Genomic DNA, 19,784 nt, shown 5'->3' with positions numbered 1-19,784 from the left:
AAAAATCTTCAAAGCTGAGGTGTCAATTTCACCCATTTTAAAACATTCCATAATTAAATGTCTTCTTCCGAACAAAGAAGTCTGAAGTAGCCACATCCTGGCCTATTTTGCGATCACCATAGGGAAGAGACCAGAGCGTCTCCTACCAGGAGGCAAGAAGTAACACAGCTTTACCTGAAAAAAAGACAGCCTAGAGAAAGAGGCTCCAGGGAGAGAGAGAGAAAGAGAGAAGAGAAGCAAAATCTAGCAGCTTGTTTTCCAGCAAGCAAGAAGGCACATGCCCTGCTGTAGAATCCTACATCTACACTAGACAGCAGTGAACTAGAGGTGACCCACCGTCTTCAACTGAACTTTCAATGAAGAGAGAAATGTACAATCATCTCAGGCCTGCACCCAACGAGAACTTGATTTTCAAGAGAATTTAACAGGTTTATCATGACCTCCCCCCCACCCCACAGTAAAAATCGCTTTCCCCTTTTTCCCTGTCTATTTGTCTCTTCTTGTGTGTGTTTGTGTGCAAGCGAATGCATGAGTGGATGTGGTTGTGACAATTTTGGGATAAGGCGTATTGATCAATAGGCAAGTGATTTTCTGTTTTTAAACCTGCAAGAAAACCTGCCGTTGTCTGTTTATTTGAAAAATAAAATACCAAGAGGTTAAACTCTAATAACAAAACACACTTGCTGCGGTCAGGTGGGGAGTTGAACAGTGGTAACCACCCACATCGCACCACATGGCCCTAACAAATTGGGGCTAATTGGAGCCAGGATCTGAACTGACAGACAAATGAGAGATTTGGAAAACATGAGGAAAATTGACGTTTAAAATTGTGGAAAAATAAACAAACAGGTTTTCTTGTATTGTTCTGTTTTTTCTCTCTGCAGTACTAGAAACAAAAGAGATGGCTACATTTAATGCTAAGGAGTTTGTTCAGCAGGGGGAGATATCCCATGGTAAGTTAAACAAATTACGTATTGAAGATTTAAAAAGCTTAGCTATAGAGGTGGGAATCACTTTCAAACAAAAAGCAAGAAGCCTGGTCTGGTGAAAAGTCTAACTAACCATTTTAAATTTATCCCAAACCATAGAATCTGAGTCTGAAAAAATAATTCTAGCTAGATATCCAGTTGCAGATGAAAAGGGAAGAGAGTTTCAGTTACAAAAGGAAAACGAGGAAAAAGAGTTTCAGTTACAAAAGGAAAAGAGGAAAGAGAATTTCAGTTGAAAAGAGAAGTACAATTGCAGAGTGTTGAGCTACAGAGAGCGCAGAGCAGAGGGGCGGCACAGTGGCGCAGTGGTTAGCACCGCAGCCTCACAGCTCCAGTGACCCGGGTTCAATTCTGGGTACTGCCTTTGTGGAGTTTGCAAGTTCTCCCTGTGTCTGCGTGGGTTTCCTCCAGGTGCTCCGGTTTCCTCCCACAGCCAAAAGACTTGCAGGTTGATAGGTGAATTGGCCATTATAAATTGCCACTAGTATAGGTAGGTGGTAGGGGAATATAGGGACAGGTGAGGATGTGGTAGAAATATGGGATTAGTGTAAGATTAGTATAAATGGGTGGTTAATGGTCGGCACAGACTCGGTGGGCCGAAGGGCCTGTTTCAGTGCTGTATCTCTAAATCTAAATAAATCTAAATCTAAATTGCGACCAGCCACTCAAATCATATCCCCAATTTCAGAACAAAACTTTGATGTGCTGAGATACTCAAAACTAGTGCCAAAATTTAATGAGGAGGAGATTGAGTCATATTTTATCTCATTTGAGAAAATAGCAACTAGGTTAAAATGGCCAAAAGAACTTTGGACTCTTTTCTTACAAGGCGAATTCATGGGTAGGGCTCATGAAGCATTTTCCCTGTTATCAGAAAAAAGGTTTTGCTGATTATGAACAAACATAGCTGCAATTCTAAATGCATATGAACTGGTATTGGAAGCATATAGACAGAAATTCTGACACACCCGGAACAGAACCACACAGACTTACATTGAATTTGAAAGAATTAAATATATGGCTTTTGATCACTGGATACGCTCTCTCAAACTAGAACCCTCATATGAAAATGTAAGAGAAGCGATGTTGCTGGAAGAATTTAAAAATAGCGTCTGAAGTAGGATAAGTACACACACTGAAGAACAAAGAGTCACAATATTAAGAGAAGCAACTAAAATGGCTGATGATTATAAATACGCAAATCCCTAACTCAGAATAAATTTGGATCTAGTATTTCTTACAAGCAAGAGAGAGATAGCAGGGATGCAGAGGAAGCATAAATGGGCTCAGGTGAAAAGGTGAGTAGGGAAGGAAAACCCAACCAATCTCCAACTTTTAAACGAAGGAACCCAGGTGATAAACCAATATGGGGTCCACCCGACATGTTTCCAGTGTGGCAAATCTAGGCATGTCTAAGCCAATTGTTGGTATGCCAAAAAACCAGCAGGAGGTGCTGCAGCCAAACCCATCTCTGTGGCTTTGAAAGTGGTAAGCCTGTGTTCTTATATAACTCAAGAGCAGAGCACATACCAGAACTTTTTACACAAAGGAAAAATGATTCTTTTTGTGTCCCAAGCACCAGACAAGGAGATAACCATCCTCGGGGATACTGGTTGTTTTAAACCCTACTGGCAGCCAAACTGATAGAAGTGCCACCAGAAAGCAGAACAAATACCATGGTATTAGTAAAAGGGTTCACTGGCAAATGCTTGAAGGTTCCCTTAGTAAAACTTTACCTACCAGGATAGTGACAGTTGGAATCATTCCAAGCTTACCAATGCAGGGGATAGACCTATTGGGGGGGCAATGACTTGGCAGGAAGCACAGTATTGTGCCCAGAGGGTCCAGAACAGTACACAGAAACTGGAGAAACTTAGGGGAGCAAACAACATTCTGTACAGCTGCAGAGGGCTGGGGAAGACCCAACAATCCCACAGGGGCTGATAGAGCCAGAAGAATTTAGAAGGGCCCAGATAGAGGCAAAAAAAAAAGAAGCTAAGATAAAATCTGAAAAGGTTGAAGGAAAAGCACCAGAGATTTGGTTAGCTGAAACCTTATTTTAAGATTTAAATAAGGATGAGGAAACTTCCCGAACAGGGAAGCCAAGAGTGAGGGAGATGCCTCACCCAGTTGAAGTGCCACAGGGAGTGCAGTGGAAGCTGGACAACCACCTGTGAGTGGTAGTGTCCCAGAGGACATGGGGCAGATTAGGGAAAAACCTATCTCTGAAGTAAAAGGAAAAGAGAAGGTAACATATCCTAAAGTGAACCACACTGGTGAAAATCACAAGAAAACTAAAAGTGAGGTCAGTGTGGATCTACCCACTGAAGAATCAAACAATCAGGCTCCAAATCCAAAACTATTTAGAGTCAGAACTCCACAAGAACAAGGTGCAGGAAGAAATCTCAGATGCCTCACAAGGGCTAAAAAAAACAAAGTATCACCCACTATCACCCAAGAAATAAGAACTATCAATGTGTCAGAACCTGAATGGTTAATGCCATGTATTGTGGAAGCAGTACTTAAGTGGTTAAAGCTTGTACAGACAGGGAACCTTGCAGCCAGCAGTAAAAGAAATTTACATATTCAGCAACAATCACAGGCTGTATTTTAAAGCTTCTCTGCCACCAGGAATGATGGCGGGTGGGGGCAGTGAGGATCGATGCGGAGGTGGCCCGCCACTGACCCCGACGGCAGCAGGCCCTGTACCAATCTTGGCGGCAGTGGCGATGCCTTGTGGCAGCTGCCCTGCCGCTCGACGACGGGACCCGTGTTAAAATAGATTAATGCCTACTTACTATGCAAGCCGCAGCGATTCAGCCAACACATTGCAATCTTTATTCTGGTGGCCAGCAATGCCGTGCCTTCGAATCCCCATTTGGGGAAACAAGGCGCGACACCTGTGGGGAGGGGAAAGGAGGTGATTTTCTCTGTGAGTGAGGGGGGAGCAGGGTTACAACACTGTGGATTGATCTGGGGGGGGGGGGAGTTGATGGGAAGGGGTAAAGAACCTTTGTGGGGGCAAGGTCAAATTTTCAAGGTAGGTATTCCGGGGGGATGGGGAAGGGCAGGAATGTTGTGATATGCCATTGCAGAGGCAGGGGGAGAGTGCATTGAAAGGTTATTTTATTCATTTTTACAGAACTTGACATTAACTGGCCCTTTAAATTTTAAATGTACATTGAGGGTTGTAAGCCCTTTAAAAATAGCAGATGCCGTTGCTGGAGAAGGCTTGCCCACCAACTCCCCGCCATCACGGGAGGGTGGGTGCCGCGGCCATGCAAATGAGCGACGGCTCAACAACATGGTGTCCTTGCGTACGGGCCACATTCTTTTACGCCCGCTGCCTATTTCAGGGGCGGAGTCTTAAAATGCAATCCCGTTCTTAAAGTAGCACAAACTGGGGTGAGAGAAACTACAACCCCATTTGGCAACACATAACCAAAAGAAATGCACTTTTAATGGTACCTCATCCAAAGGAAGGATGATGACAAAACTTAAACTTGGACCTGAAATGGCAGCATCAAGCAACGTCAGCTGTAGCAGTTGTAAGATGGAGGAGTGAATGAAATGAATGTGTACAATGGTGTGCCCCTAAACCTCCTTACTGTTTCTTACCTTTCTTCTAAACCCAAAAAAGCAAACAACATAAAAATGAAATCTAAGGAATTTCATTTTTTCCCTTTTTTGGGGAGATGTCATGCACACAAGAAGTGCTATGATACAAATTATGGAGGGAGTGCAATGAAGATTCACCAAACTAATTTCTGGGATGGAGCGATTGTCCTATGAGGAAAGACTAAATAGACGGGGCCTTCATTCTCTGGAGTTTAGAAGAATGAGAGGTGATCTCATTCAAACATACAAAATTCTTTCAGGGCTCAACAGGGTAAATGTAGGATGTTTCCCTTGGCATGGGGAGTCCAGAACCAGGGGACACAATCTCAGAATAACGGGCAGCCCATTTAGGACTGAGATGAGGAGGAATTTCTTCACTCAGAGGGCAGTAATTCTTTGGAATTCTCGACCCCAGAGGGCTGTGGAGGTTCAGTCATTGAGTATGTTCAAGACTGAAATCAACAGATTTCTATATATTAAAAACATCAAGGGATACAGGGATAGTGCAGGAAAATGGTGTAGAAGTAGAAGATTAGCCATGATCTCATTGAATGGCAGAGCAGGCTTGAAGGGTTGATTGGCCTGCTCCTGCTCCTTTTTCTTATGTTCTTATGTTAAATATGAAGAGTTATAAAACAACTGACTTTGTCTTTTTAAAAATGAACCCTTATTTTAAAAAGTGAACAGTGGTCCAAAATGGCTGCCAAAGAAAAAAGGATTGGCCTTTGTGGATTCGAACCATCTGACAGGGACAAAGGAAAAATCTTCAAAGCTAAGAGGTGTCAAACACACCCATCCTAAAAATTTCCAGAATTGAATGTGTTCTTCTGAAACAAAGAAGCTTTGAAGTAGCCACATCTGGGCTATTGTGCGATCACCATAGGGAAGGCCATGGCATAGTGGTATTTGTCCCTGGACTAGTAATACAGAGGCCCTGGCTAATGCTCTGCGGACATGTCTTCGAATCCAACCATGGCAGACGGTGAAATTTGAATTCAATTAGTAAAAGAAAAATCTGGAATTAGAAGCTCATGTAATGTTGATCATAAAACCATTGTCAACTGTTGTAAAAACCCATCTGGTTCACTAATGTCCTTTTGGGAAGGAAATCTGTCATCCTTACATGGTCTGACCTACATGTGACTCCAGACACACACAATGTGGTTGACTCTTAAATGCCCTCTGAAATGGCCTAGCAAGCCACTCAGTTCAAGGGCAATTAGGGATAGGCATTAATGCTGGCCTAGCCAGCGATATCCACATCCCATGAACGAATAAAAAAAAAAGACCAGAGCATCTCCTACCAGGAAACCTTGTGAAAAGACAGCCTAGAGAGAGAGACTCCAGAGAGAAAGAGAGAAGAGAAGCAACATCCAGCAGCTTGTTTTCCAGCAATCCTACATCTATAGTAGAGAGCAGTGAACTAAAAATGATTTACCATCTTCAACTGAACATTCAATCCAAAGAAAAATCTACCATCATCTGATGCCTGCACCCAACGACAACTTGATTTCCAAGAGAATTCAACAGGTTTATCATGACCTCCCCCCAAGTAAAAATTACTTTCCCTTCTTCTCTTCTCTCTCTGTCTTGTTTGTGTGTGTGCGAGCAAATGTGTGAGTGTATGCAGTTGTGACAATTTCGGGATAAGGCGTATTTGATCAATAAGCAAGTAATTTTCTGTTTTTAAACCTACAAGAAAGCCTGTTGTTGTCTGTTTATTTGAAAAATAAAACACCAAGGCGTTAAAACCTAATAAGAAAGCACTTGCTGCGGTCAGGCGGGGAGTTGAACACTGGGAACCACCCACATCGCAGCATGTGGCCATAACTAGGGATTGTGAATTGCCTTTTCTTACTACAATCTAGAAAAACTAATTGCAATGTCAATGGATGAACACTCTAGGTCATACGACACTCTATGTGTTTTTTGCATGCATTAACCTAATGCCCATAAATAGACCAATGCCGCCATTAAAATACTTGATACAGAACACAGAATTTTAGTTTTTTTTTTAGTTTTAGAGATACAGCACTGAAACAAGCCCTTCGGCCCATCGAGTCTGTGCCGACCATCAACCACCCATTTATACTAATCCTACACTAATCCCATATTCCTACCACATCCCCACCTATATATTTCCCTACCACCTACCTATACTAGGGGCAATTTATAATGGCCAATTAACCTATCAACCTGCAAGTCTTTGGCATGTGGGAGGAAACCGGAGCACCCGGAGGAAACCCACGCAGACACAGGGAGAACTTGCAAACTCCGCACAGGCAGTACCCAGAATTGAACCCGGGTCCCTGGAGCTGTGAGGCTGCGGTGCTAACCACTGCGCCACTGTGCCGCCCCAATTGACACATGATTATATTCAGTGTTCATCCATTGATCACATTAACATTGATTTCTAGACTAGTAAGTTGTTGAGTCAATATATGAACTTCTTTCCACGTGGCTATCAGGAGAAAGGGTAGCAAGTCATTTAAAATCTCAGGGGATGGTTGTCCGTACCCTTTTGCAAGTCACCTCAAACCCAGGTAAGGGTCCCATGCTCGGGGTTACGAGCCATGGCCAATGACAGAAGCAGCGACTTTTTGGTGGTGATGGCACGAGAGCTCGAACTTTGAGGCACAACAACTTCTTACCGGCGAGGATTCTTCGGGAAGGGGACTTGTGTTTCCTTTAAAGGACGCATGAGGAAGGCAATGGGAAACCACCTCATGTACTTTTTCTCTGGTCATATTGATGATTTCTCATGGAAGTAAAAAATTGGGAATTACTTACGAGCAACTGAAGAGAAAGTGCAGGACCATGAGGCATGGAGAACTGAGCAGAGGACCTGGCCTTGGGCAGATCACCCCTGTTACTGTCAGGAGAATGTGAGACAGTGGAATTGCTTCTAGATTGTTTTAGAAAAGAGCTGTCACAAACACAACAGGCCAAACGGCCTTGCACTTTAAAACTTCTAAGATTTTAATAACAACATAGGAACAGAAATAAGAGCAGAAGTTGGCCATTTGGCCCCTCAAGCCTGCTCTGCCATTCAAGATGATAATGGCTGATCTGATTGTGGCCTTAACTCCACTTTCCTGCCTTTTTTATTCACTTGGGGGATGTGGGACTCGCTGGCTAGGCCAGCATTTATTGCCTATCCCTAATTGCCCTTGAGAAGGTGGTGGTGAGCTGCCTCCTTGAACGCTGCAGTCCTTGCAGTGTAGGTACACCAGTACTGCTGTTAGGAAGGGAGTTCCAGGATTTTGACCCAGCAACAATGAAGGAATGGCGATATAGTTCCAAGTCAGGATGGAGTGTGGCTTGGAGGGGAACTTGCAGGTGGTGGTGTTCCCGTTCTGTTTCTAGGTGTTTCTAGGTGGTCGAGGTCACGGGTTTTGGAGGTGCTGTCTGAGGAGCCTTGGTGAGTTGCTGCGGTGCATCTTGTAGATGGTACACACTGCTGCCACTGTGCATCGGTGGTGGAGGGAGTGAATGTTGAAGGTGGTGAATGGGGTGCCAATCAAACGGGCTGCTTTATTCTGGATGGTGTCAAGCTTCTTGAGTGTTCTTAGAGCTGCACCCCTCCAGGCAAGTGGAGAGTATTCCATCACACTCCTGACTTGCTCCCCACCCCCCCCATTAACTCCCTTGTAGGTCAAAAATCTGTCCAGCTCAGGCATGAATATGTGCAATGAACCAGCCTCCACAGCTCCCTGGGATAGAGAATTCCAAAGATTAACGACCCTCAGAAAGAAATTCCTCCTTATCTCCATCATAAATGGGAGACCCCTTATTTTGAATCTATGCCCCCTTGTTCTGCATTCCCCATGAGGGAAAATATCTCTCAGCATCTACTTCATCAAGCTCACTTAGAATCATATATGTTTCAATAAGATCACCTGTCATTCTTCTAAGCTCCAATGAGTATAGTACCATATACAAGATGCACTGCAGCAACTCGCCAAGCCGCCTTCAACATCACATTCCAAACCCCAGCCTCTAACACCTAGAAGGACAAGGGCAGCAGACACATGGGAACACCACCACATGCAAGTTCCCCTCCAAGTCACACATCATCCTGACTTGGGCTTGTATCACCATTGCTTCACTGTCGCTGGGTCAAAAACTTGGAACTCCTTTTCTGACAGTACTGTGGGTGTACCTACACCAGATGGACTGCAGCAGTTCAAAGCGTCAGCTCACCACCACCTTCTCAAGGGCAATTCAGGATGGGCAACAAATACTGGTCTTGCCAGCGGTGCTCACTTCCCATGAAAGAATTTTTTAAAAACTGCTTACCTTTCCTCATAAGACAACCCCTCCATCTCAGGAATCAACCTAATGAACTTTCTCTGAACTGTCTCCAATGCAAGTATATCCCTCCTTAAATAAGGAGACTAAAAACTGTATGCAGTATTCTAGGTTTCGTCTCACCAACGCCCTGCACACTTGTAGCAAGACTCCCCTACTTTTATACTCCACCCCCCTTGCAATAAAGGCCAACATTCCATTTGCCGTCCTAGTTATTTTTGCATTATCTCTTTCTAGACTAATACAAATGAAGCTGAAGGGCAAGCATAAATGTTTAGAATGCAGAGCTTTAATGGAGACTTGCTGTTGCTTCAGCTTACATGTGCCAAGAGAACTGAATCATGTGATATTGCATCACTTCATGTGATGACATACATTTTAGCATAAACATATATTTAAATTATCTTTAACATATTAACAAATACACCAGCACAACATTCCCTTCCCTTAATTAACAGAACCCATATTTAATAACATTAGCATGTACATGATAAGTAACCCTTATGAGATATAAGAAATTTGACAACTACAACACTACTTACATAAACATTCAACTGTAACAAGAACAATTGTAACACTCTTCTGCAAAGTGTTGTCTATGTTTGGAACTGTACTGGTTGTTGGCTGACTCGACCAGACATTGTGACAATGACATGTGGGTCTATTCTCAAACTGTCCGTCCTCTCTTGAACATTGTTTTTGGGAGGATTACCCTCAGTTGCTTGTTGTTTCTTAATTTTCAAAGCGTACGCAGGTACGCCTAGGTGAAGCTGTTTGGTCACCTTGTGCATGGCTAGCAGAGGATACCCTGAGGTGAGATCGATTCCTTTGCAGTACCGCACCATCTGGTGTTGTTACCTCATATGAACGTGGTTCTTTGCACACCTTGGACACTTCTACGGGATCCATGTCTGTTCTTGTGGGTGAAGGACCCTCACCTTCTGGCCAGTGTATTGTGGTGGTACTTCTACACCTGCATGCATGTCATGTGCGTCTTTCATCTTCTTTTGTTTCTGACATAACCAGTCGATGATCAAGGATGACTTGGTGAGATGATAACTTGGTAGTGTGACTCTCACCAGTCGATGAAACATAATCTCAGCAGGTGATGGCAATCCGAAGTCTAAGGCATTGTGCAAAGATGCAATAACACAACTTGGATATCTGACCCAGTTTCTGAACACTTTTTGATCAGCAATTTGACTGTCCTGACCATACACTCAGCCATCCCCTTCAAACAAGGATATCAGGGTAATGATATGATATGGTTGATGAACCATCATTCACACATATCCTGGAACATGTATTGTGGACCGCTGTCGGATACCATTTCTACAGGGGCAGCAAAGAGACTAAAGATGGAACTAATAGTGTTGGCCACTGCTGTACTCATTGTGTCTCGAAGCTTCTGCACAACAGCAAATTTGGAGTGATATTTAATCATTAGCAGATAGTCTTCTCTGCCTACAAAGCACAGACCTGTTGCTATCTTTATCCATGGTGATTATAGTTTGCCGTGCAGTTGGAGGGGCTTTTTTTGTTGACTAGATTGGTGTTCCTGACATGCATCACAAGATCTCATCATTTGGTCAATGTCCTTGCTGATGCCGGGGCAGAACACTGACTCGCGAGCACGTTATCACGTTCTTTCCATTCACGTGTCAGACTGAAGTGTCGCTGGTATGAGTACTTGGCGTCCTTTGAATAGTATTCCATTGAATATACTGATTTTGTCTCAATATGGCCAATACTTAGATCCATAGGGATCTCCTGAATGGTCTTGTGCCAACCCTCTGCAATGATTTGCCACAGAGTTCAGAGTTTGGGGGTCTTGATAAGTCTCCCTCTGGAGTTTATTTCTCTTGTTTTGACTGAAGCAAGTGAGAGCTACATATAGACATCCTCCAAGATTGCACAGACATTGTCCACCTTGAAGTCAAATGACATTTCACGTGCCGTCCCAGGGTTGGGTAGTCTATTTAGCATGTCCGATAGGATTATTTGACTACCAGGTTTGTATCTGACATCACTGTTGTAACCCTGAATCTTAATGATTTACCTCTGGAGTCGAGGCAGTACACTTGTGAGCAGCTTTCTCCAGATCACCTCCAGTGGCTTATTAGATTAGAGATACAGCACTGAAACAGGCCCTTCGGCCCACCGAGTCTGTGCCGACCATCAACCACCCATTTATACTAATCCTATATTCCTACCAAACATCCCCACCTGTCCCTATATTTCTCTACCACCTACCGATACTAGTGACAATTTATAATGGCCAATTTACCTATCAACCTGCAAGTCTTTTGGCTTGTGGGAGGAAACCGGAGCACCCGGAGAAAACCCACGCAGACACAGGGAGAACTTGCAAACTCCACACAGGCAGTACCCGGAATCGAACCCGGGTCCCTGGAGCTGTGAGGCTGCGGTGCTAACCACTGCGCCACTGTGCCGCCCTTATGATCTGTCTTGAATGTAAACTCTTTTTCAAATAAGCTTGTGTGGAACCTGGTGATCCCAAAGACAAGAAAAAGAGTTTCTCATTCGATTTTGGAGTAATTTGCTTGTGCTGGCAACAGACTTTTTGAACCAAATTCGACAGGCATCCCGTCTTGAAGAAGAAATGCACCTTTCTGCAATGCATCCTTTTCTAATGTTGTTGCCTTCTGAAGGTCATAGTACTGAAGACATGGCTGACAGTGCTTGTTTAAATGCACTGAATCCATGTTGGTAATGGCCCTGCAGTAGGAATGACATGTCTTTTGTTATGCCAATGTGCTTTGTTGAATAATTTTCTTCAATCCACTTACTGGAGATCTGAATTTATATATTATTTTAAAGTCAACCTTTCAGCTTAAGGTGATCACCTAGTTTGCTACACTGTATCCTACATTGAAAAGGACTGTGAGGAGAGAGATGAAATGTCTGCTAAGTCCCCAGCAAGAACCAAGACATAGGATGTTTAAAGAAACTACCTGTTCTCACAGCAAGCAGAGAAATACTGCTAACTGCTGAGTCTGAATCACTGAGTGACTGTCATGTGACAAGCCCCTCTCCATCCGTGGTTTTTAAGCTGGTATTGTCTCTGCAACAGAGGAGAAGCAACTGGACTCTGACATGAGCAGACACTAAGTGGGGGTCCATCTCTCTCTCTCCCCCCCACCCCCCACTCCAGCTTAAAAGCTTTCAAATCCTGCCTGTTGACAGACCACCTCTGCATACTCCAGCTACAATTCGAAACCCTATCATAAGGCATCATCTGCATCGCTATCTCCAAGAGACTCATCAAACCAGTCATCTACCTGTTCAAACTAAACGCCTCAGGACCACGGAATTCAGCTCAAAGCCAGCCAAATCACCAAACGCCACAGACTGTGTACCTTTTTTTATGGACTCTAACTCAACCTATCGACCTTTCCCTACTTTGTAACCTATTTGTGTGTCTGGAAACCTCCACTGTTTGCATGAGAGTGAAAGTTGGCATGTTTTTCTATTATTTAATGAGTTCAGTTTAGGTACAATAAAATTAACCTCTTTCTTTTATAACTCAAGAAAACCTGTCCAATTGGTTCTAGTCATTATCATAGCAAGTAAGAAATCAAACACCTACTGAATTGGCCAGTGCATCCACTTTAAGAAAGAATTAAACTTGTTATGGTCAAACAAGGAAAGGGAAAAGAGGGAAGCCCTTCAACCCCTCTTCACTTAACCGTACACTTTCTTCAACAATTCCCTTAGTGGAGAAGCCTTCTCTGAGAAGCTCAGTATGCATGCAGCAAGGATGTTGAATGGACTTAGACACCTTTGGAGGTCATCCTTGTCATGTGGTGTCAGCATTGACCAGATGTCTTCGATCTTCCCAAGATCCAGGCAGATACCTGAACTTCAATAAATGGCATTGAAGAAATTTATGGGATCAGCCTTAATGGAGCACTTTTCCTGTTGAAAAGCAAACCTTCTCATCTGGTGGTCTCCATTAATAAATGTAGGTTTCGGTCATGTTTTTCTTCTGTGCATCCTACTATGGCAATGTCATCTGCAATGCACACACAGCCTGGGTTTCGTTCTGTTATTTGGTCCATATGCTGTTGAAATATATCCTGGCTGACGGACAGCTCAAATGGTAAATGAAGGAAACAGTACCTGTTAAAAGGAGTTCTGAACATTGTTAGCTCTTGCGACTCTCTTGACAAGTGTACGGACCAATATCCATTTTGTGTCTAATTTGGAAAAGTGTTCCGCTCCAGCAATCATTGGGTGTAACTATTCTAGCATTGGTATCTTTAAGGCTTTGATTCGCCTCCTTGGATCTAAACATAGTCGTATTGAACCATCTTTCTTGATTGCAGTAGTGATGGAACTACACCAGTCCGTGTGAAGTTGCACTCGTTGAATGATGACTTGCTTTTCCATTCCATCCAATTTCATCTTCTATGTTTCTCAAATATGCATGCTGCATTTTCACAGTGGGTCAACTGATGGCATTGCACCTTCTTTACGGTGTAGGACTGTGTCCCTGTGGAAATACCCAATCGTATCAAACCAGGCGGCTACAACTTCTGGAGGTCTTGTACCAATCCAATGGGTGTGCACCTGTTTTGACTGTTGTGGACCTCTGACTGGGTCAGCTCACTGATAGTGGCCATGTTAAGTTCATTGTATGCTGGCAACCTGCTACTGCTGGTCCTGATATATCCACTGTGCAGAATATCTGAGTAGACCACGTTGACTCTTTGTACCTGCAGGTCGAGGGAACCTAGGCACTTTATTGTTGAGACATTGTATGCTATAAGCTTCACACTTGTGTGTTGGACCACAGACTTCCACGCCTCGTGGTAAATGCCCTTGAGGATGCGGAACGGTAGAGTGTTTGCACTTGGACCAGTGCCAATCTTTACGCTGTCGATGCCATCTGCCTTATTGGGGCAGACAATCTGGAGTGTTGCAAAAGCTTCTGTTTTGTTGACGGAATGGCCCTATTCCACTAAGGTGACCATATAAAATAGCTGTTCACCTGTAGTGTCTTCACCTCGATCCACCTCATCCATTTTGGTCAGGCATTCCTGCATTTTGTGGAATGGTCTGTGCTCTTGGTGATGCTTGGACGTATTTCTCGCCTACCTTCGTCTCTGGGTGGCGTACTTCTGCGGCTTGAGCGTTGCGCGCTCTGACTTCTCGCCACGTTCCTGCTGCTGGGCCTTCTGCAAAGTTTGGCCCAGTGCCCTCTAAGCCTGAATGCTTTGCATGTGTCTGTGTATGCCGGGCATCTAGATGGTTGGTGGGAGAGTCCATGATTACTGCACACCTTGTTCTGCCTGGGTGCCTTGGATATTGTACTAACAGATGTTTTGGACCCTAAGGCTTGCAAACACAGTCTCCCTGCAATAATTGCCTTGTATTTGCATCCGTACCTCCCACACGGTGTCCCTTCGGCTTTTCCAGGAAGGCTTGCTGGAATGCCTCAATGGGAATGGAGGCGATCACAAACTCCACAATTTGTTCGGAGATTTCAGCATCAGAGAAGTCATACTTTCTTGGTTTCTCTCTTCATCAGTTAACAAAGTCGTCCAAACTCTCGTCAGCTTTTTGTCCATACTGCATGAAGTGGTGTACTCTGAAATTAACTTTGATCTTAAGCTGATTTTCTAATGTTGCCCATAGCTTTGATGGATCCTTCTGGGCAGTATCAGATAAAGCAGAGATATTGAGCCTGAGCAGGCTTTTGTTTCCTATGGCGATCACCTGTTTCTCCACAATCTTGTGGCCTCGGAAAAATAGTTCAAAACTCTACTTAAACAATTTGAATTCACCTGGAACATCAGGTACTAGCCAGACCTTCTCTGGAAATCTGGCTGCCATTGCCTAAGCCTTCTATTCTTTTCTCCCCCAAAGGCACAAAGCTTGCTTTAAAAGTTGTAGCAAGCTGCGATGTCTGCGGAGCTGAGCAGGACCCAAGGCTGAGTTGCGTTTCTGTAGCCCAGGCTTGTGGGCTTGTAGGAGAGTCCCTGGTGTCGGGGTCAGCTAATGACATGCAAGTGCAGCAACAGCAGGTGGGACAAGATCGAAGGCAAAACACGATGCTGCACTGATCTCTGCTGCTCTAAATACCACTAATTTTCTCTTGCCGGCTTGGGGCAAAACCAGGAGTGCACCCAAATCGCCTTCAATCTCTACTCACACCATTGCTCTCCCATTGTGAGCACTGTGATCCAGTGGCAGCACTTCAGGTAGGGTTTCTGACTTGAACTGTCATTTTCAGCTGCTGATTAATACTGTTGACTCACTACCACTGCCACCATATTATATTATCTCTTTCTAGACTGATACAAATAAAGCTGAAAGGCAGGCATAAAGGTTTAGAATGTAGAGCTTAATGGAGACTTGCTGTTGCTTCAACTTACACATGCTAACTAACTGTGTAAGAGAACTGAATCATGTGATATTGCATCACTTCCTGTGATGACATATACATTAGCAATAACATATATTTAAATGATTATATTTAACCTATTGACAAATACACTAGCACAATAGTTACTTGTTGTACTTGCATGCTAACTTTTTGTGATTCATATACGAGGACACCCAGATCCCTCTGTACCACAGCCTTCTGCACTCTCCATTTAAATAATGTTCCGCTTTTCTATTCTTTCCACCAAAGTGGACAACCTCACATTTTCCCACATTGTACTCCATCAGTCAAATTTTTGTCCTTCAATTAACCGATTTATATCCCTTTGCTGACTCTTTATGTCCTCTTCACAACTTGCTTTCCTACTTACTGTATTGTTCGCAAATTCTGCCCCTTCATCCAAGTCAATAATACAGATTGTAAATAGTTGAGGCCCCTAGCACAGATCCCTGTGGCACTCCACTAGTTACAGTTTGCCAATCTGAAAGTGACCTATTTATCCCAACTGTTTCCTGTTAGTTAGCCAATCCTCTATCCATGCGAATAAATTACCCCATCACCATGAGCTCTTATCTTGTTAAGTAATCTTTTATGTGGCACCTTATTGAATGTCTTTTGGAAATTCAAATATACTACATCTACTGGTTCCCCTTTATCCACCCTGCTTGTTACATCTTCAAAGAATTCTAATAAATTTGTCAAACATGATTTTCCTTTCACAAAACCATGTTGACTCTGCTTGATTGTATTATGATTTTCTAACTGTCCTCCTAATACTTCCTTAATGATGGATTTTACCATTTTCCCAATGACAGATTTTAGACTAATTTGCCTATAGTTTTCTGCTTTCTGTTTCCCTCCTTTCTTGAATAGGGGTATTACACACTGGCTTTCATTCCTGTAACTTTTTAGTTTAGAAGCTATCTACTGTTCATTAATGGCCTCTTTACTGTGAATTCATTTGTAGAAGTCTAGTTAATGTTCATTAAAATGGCAAAATAATATATTAATGTACTTATCAATTGATGGTGAATATCTGCCATCTGCATATAGTTACTACCAAAATGACTCCAGTGATCCCACAAAGGATCATTCTTCTACCTAAGAAATGACATATGTTGATTTCTTTTTAAATGTGATATACATGACTTTCCTGTAGTTAGATGTGGGGATCAGTACGATGTTTGACAGTAACGCAATTCCCACTTAGTGGGAGCTGTAATATTGGGTAGCTATCATAGAACTTGTGTGCAATTCCTCAGTGTCACATATAGAAAACAACAGCTGGTACTTAGGGAAGGCAAGAGACAACCCAAAATAAATTCATTATATCTTTAGTAGCACTAAATCCCTAATTTCTGACCATGCAGAAGCCACAGAAGCTTGTTTTCTTTCCTAAGGCTGACATAAGAACATAAAAAAATTAACAGGCAGGTAAAGAGCAATTGGTCCATCAAGCCTGCCCCACACTACAGCGTTTGAAGCACCATGACTAAACTCTTCATCCCTCCTCCTCCTCCACCCCCATCCTCTCACAACCAAACAATCTCCTGAGAAAGGCAAAAGAGGAAAAAAACAGGGTCAATAAGATAAAAATACTCTGGACTATTCTTCTCCAATCCCCTCAGGCAATCAAAACCAATCCGGGAGATCATAAGTGTTATCTATAACGACACTTACTTTCAGTACAATGTGATCTCTGTTCTAGTGAAGAACAGATCCAGCATGCTATTGTATGATGAAAGGGATAATAGTGTAGAAAGACCACCAGCTGATGTTTGCATTTTTGAATACTGCCAATGCAAACTTTGGCAATCAAAACATTTCTGCCTGTAAAAGTAGCCATCAATCCACTATTGCCTGGGTGAGAGTCAACATGTCTTTTCAGCACGGACAACTGCAGGACTTCTATGCAAGAAGGCAACAGCAGCAGTATTATTACCTGGAGTTCTGTATTTTTATTTAAAATAATATTAATGGCAAATAAAATAAAATTTGATTATGTTTCAGAAAACTGCTTTTAATCATACACTTATTTTGTAATTCCTTACTTTGTAAAATAAAGAATGAAAAAATTGCGTTTATATAATGCCTTTCACAAACAAAGTGTTTTATGGCTAATTAACTACTTTTGAAGTGTAGTCACTGTTGTAAAGAAGGAAATGCGGCAACCAATTTGTATACAACAAGGGCCTACAAACAGCAATATGATGAAAACTAGATAACTTGCTTTAGCGATGTTGTTTGAAGGATAAAGATTGGCCTGGACACCAGGGAGAACACCCCTGCTCTTCTTTGAAACAGTGCCATGGGATCTTTTACATCCGGCCAGGAGGGCAGGTGAGATCTTGGTTTAACGTCTCATCCCTTAATACTGCACTGAAGTGTCAGTCTGGATTATGTGCTCATGTCGCTGCTAAGTATACCCTCTGATAAGTATTCTTGGTATCTCCTCAGATGATCACTAGTGAAGTACTTTTTAAAAAATCAAAAGAAGTAAATTTTTAGTTTTTCAGTATGTCATTTTTAATGTAGGTTTAATGTGGTAGAGAACAAGCAATTTGCCATTTTCATATCGTGTTTATATGCAACCCAACCTACTTGTGCTAAATTATAATCCCTTTGCCTTCAGATTTTAATCCAGAAAGGCTCTCACATGTGTAAAGTATATATGTGCTGGCACATGATCTTCCCAATTATAATGACTACTTGGAAATTTTCTGTGTCATTTAACATCAAATGTGCTACAGTTAAGATGTTATTTCTACTTGATTATTTTTAATTGACAAAGTATTTATAAGACATAAAAAAGTAAAAACAAGAATGCTACAAGGAATATATTTACATAGCTCCTTGCTTTATATCGCTTGGAAAGATAAGCAAGTTATAAAAATAATATTCTAAACAAGATCTGAACCTTTCAAACTGGGATTGATAAAAAAGACTCACATTGTTGTAGCTCGTTCCATGACCACAGGACATCCCAAAGTGCTTTACACCCAATGAAATACTTTTCGAAGTGCAGTCACTGTTGTAATGTGGGAAATGCAGCAGCCAACTTGTACGCAGCAAGCTCCAACAAACAGCAAAGTGATAATGACCAGATAATTTATTTTTGTGGTGTTGAATGAGGGATAAATATTGGCCAGGATACCGGGGATAATTCGCCTGCTCTTCTTCAAAACAGTGCTGTGGGATCTTTTATGTCCACATGAGAAGGCAGAGTGAGCCTCAGTCTAATGTCTCATTCATTAGATTGCACATTAAACAATGCAACACTTCCTCAGTATTCTACTAGAGTGCTAGTTTTGTTTTTTTGCACTCAATCGGAGTGGGACGAGAACCAACAACTTGCTGACTCAGAGCTGATAGTGCTACCAACTGAACTACAGCTGACTTTTATAAAATGCATGTATATACACACATATAGTTACCAAACCAGGTTTGCAGTGTGCAAAACTGAGATACATCTTGACCTTATGAATTGTTATACAAGTACTGCTGCTCAAGGCAGTCTTGACTTTGATAGCACAGGTTAAAGGAAATGAGGCAATGCTGCTGACTCCAGAGGCAAAGTTCTCGCCCCCCCCGCCACCTCCAACCCTACGAGAGCAAAAAATAGAAACCTTGCTGCCAGTGGGTCAGGCCTATGTCTTTTTGGGTTATGGGTGCTTTGGGGGATGATCTATGTCTTCCTCCCAAAATGAGAGTGAAGCCAATGCAGCAGCTGCACTGGTCACCCAATGTCAACGTCGAGAGGCCCATACGATTTTTGGTTTGGCCCTTATTTAAGTTCCACCGGCAAGCTAAGGTGCCAAACAGGCACCCTACCGCAAATCACCATTTGTGGAAGGGTGGGAAATCGGCCAGCTCCCAGTCTGAGCGATTTGGCCGCTCATCACCTATGAGCTTATGTACCCAAGCATTGCAATCAACAACAGCATCTTATATTTATATAGCGCCTTTAACATAATAAAACGTCCCTAGGTGCTTTACAGGAGCATTATAAAACAAAGTATGACACTGAGCCACAAAAGGAGATATTAGGTGACATGACCAAAAGTTTGGTCAAAGAGGAAGATTTTATGGAGTGTCTTAAAGGAGGAAAGCAAGGTGGAGAAAGGGTATTCCAGAGCTTGGGGCCTAGGCAACTGAATGCGTGGCCACCAACGGTGCAGCATTTAAAATCAGGGATGTACAAAAGGCTAGAATTAGAGGAGTGCAGGTATCTCGGAGGATTGTGGGGCTGGAGGAAATTACAGAGATAGGGAGGGGTGAGGCCATGGAGGGATCAGAAAACAAGGATGAGAATTTTAAAATCAAGGCGTTGCTTGACTGGGAGCCAGTGTAGGTCAACAAGCACAGGGGTGAAAGGGTAACAGGATTTGGTGTGAGTTAAGACACGGGCAGCAGAGTTTTGGACATGAGTAGTGTATGACTCTAATTTTCATGTT

At 42.8% G+C, this 19,784-nt stretch overlaps 1 long non-coding RNA gene across 2 annotated transcripts in view; it reads right to left on the bottom strand.

Annotated features, from left to right (window-relative positions):
* Positions 1-19,784, bottom strand: part of LOC137376006 (uncharacterized) — a 70,089-nt gene that overhangs the window by 33,084 nt on the left and 17,221 nt on the right. The window lies entirely within an intron of this gene.

The sequence above is a fragment of the Heterodontus francisci genome, chromosome 1 (assembly GCF_036365525.1).
Source record: "Heterodontus francisci isolate sHetFra1 chromosome 1, sHetFra1.hap1, whole genome shotgun sequence".
NCBI classification, from domain to species: Eukaryota; Metazoa; Chordata; class Chondrichthyes; order Heterodontiformes; family Heterodontidae; genus Heterodontus; species Heterodontus francisci.
The sequence above is the reverse complement of the archived record's forward strand: the minus strand, read 5'-3'. Positions and strand labels throughout refer to the sequence as shown.